Here is a 1,802-nt window from a genome sequence, read left to right as displayed (position 1 = left end):
TGCATCTCTAGCTGCTGCCGCCCCACCTGCTGCCAGACCACCTGCTGCAGGACCACCTGCTGCCGCCCCAGCTGCTGTGTGTCCAGCTGCTGCCGCCCCAGCTGTTGCTAGACCACCTGCTGCTGCCCAACCTGCTCTGGTGGCTTCTGCTGCTGACTATCCTGGCCGGCACCCCGCTCTCTTTCATCACCAATCTTCTTGAGGTAGTCCAACCGCGAGCTGAATCATGAGAGGCCAACTGAGGTCCAACCTCAGTTCCGGCGGACTTTTCCACTGAGTTGGCCTCCAAACACAGCCCCTCACCACCAACACCCTCCTCCCCACCTCCTGCTTACTAGCTCCCTCCCAAATGAATACAGAGCTTGAACGTTCTCTGAGAACTGTCAACCAGCATGTCATCCCAATCACATTTTTGTTTCCTGCCAGGTTTCCTCATATGGAGATGTTCCTAGATCGTAAATAAATCTTAAAGTCTCCAGGCATACACATCGAAGGGCACTGTGTCTCATTAGTTTTCCCTCATGAACTGTTATGCGTAGCTGTCGGATTGTGGTTCTGGTGTTCCCTGCAGAAAGAGGAGTCCACAGTAGATGACTTTCAGATTTGCACCGCTATTCCCCCAGCACTCCCCGTGCTGACATTGACACTGGTGGTCTACAGCAAGCACCTGGAGCTCTCTGCGGAGGGCTTTGTCTAGGTGACGGAGGAGGCTCTCGGCAGTCCAGAAGTAGGGAAAGTAAGTCTCTAGGAGAAGTCCTCAACCAATGGGCAGCACCTGGTGGATAAGCACTCTAGCCTCTTTCCCCTTCAGTGGGGCGTGTGAGACCAGAGGTCCTCAGCCAGGACGGAACCCCAGCCTCCTACAGGAGTCATGTGCTCTTGAAAACGTTCTGGTTTGGCTCCCATCCCTTCCCTGCATCGTTCCTCAGTTTCCCTACAGCACTTCTTGAGATCACCTCCCAAACAAACTACTTGCTCTCAAACCCCTGTTTTTTGAGCCTGCTCCTGACATCACCCTAACACCAGTGTTCCGAATCTCAGTATCAGTGCCTTCAAAACATTCCCATACAATGGGAATGGTAACAATGGTGGCAGTCAACTCTTGGAACCTATTCTCCCCTGAAGCACTTGATCTTTTCACAGTATGCTGTTTCTTCTTACCGTTTTTTTGCACACTTGCTTTTAGACTTTAGTCTCCAATTTTTAAAATATCGCTCTCTATCCTGAGGGACAGGACACACTCCCGTGAGTAACACAGCACACCATGTTAGGAACTGTCTCCCTAAAGGAGGCCCGTTTAAGGGGAACTGTCCCAAACTGTCATTCTAACATTGCATTCAAAAATCCGGAGACTAAAACAGGATGTGTAAGGAACAGCTCTCAGGAGAAATGAGTAAGAAACGGAGGGAAACAAAAGAGGGGAGGTCTAAAAGAAACGAATGCAAAATGTGGTTTCAGTTCAATTCTACCCTCACGTTCTGACCCCACAGATGAGGGGTGTGGACCGTGTTGTGGGCCTGCTCCTCTTAGAGGCGAAGGGGTTGGGCCTATGTACTGCGACATCACTTATCACTACCCGTGGACAACCCCTGGTGGGTAGAAATGACGGGGGGGGGCAGACTTCCAGGTGTGGTCCACCCCTAGGCCAAGACAATTGCCTGCAGAACAGTGTGGGTGAGCAGTATGAGCCACGATTAGTCCATACTCTGCACTCGCGTGCGGATCAGGGCATTTATGGAAAAAGGGATGCGAATGAGTATCACATATCTACCCCCAGCTCTGCTCGTGTCTATGGATTACTC

The sequence above is a fragment of the Ailuropoda melanoleuca genome, chromosome 13, assembly GCF_002007445.2.
Source record: "Ailuropoda melanoleuca isolate Jingjing chromosome 13, ASM200744v2, whole genome shotgun sequence".
Classification (NCBI taxonomy): Eukaryota; Metazoa; Chordata; class Mammalia; order Carnivora; family Ursidae; genus Ailuropoda; species Ailuropoda melanoleuca.
Note: the sequence above shows the minus strand (reverse complement) of the source record.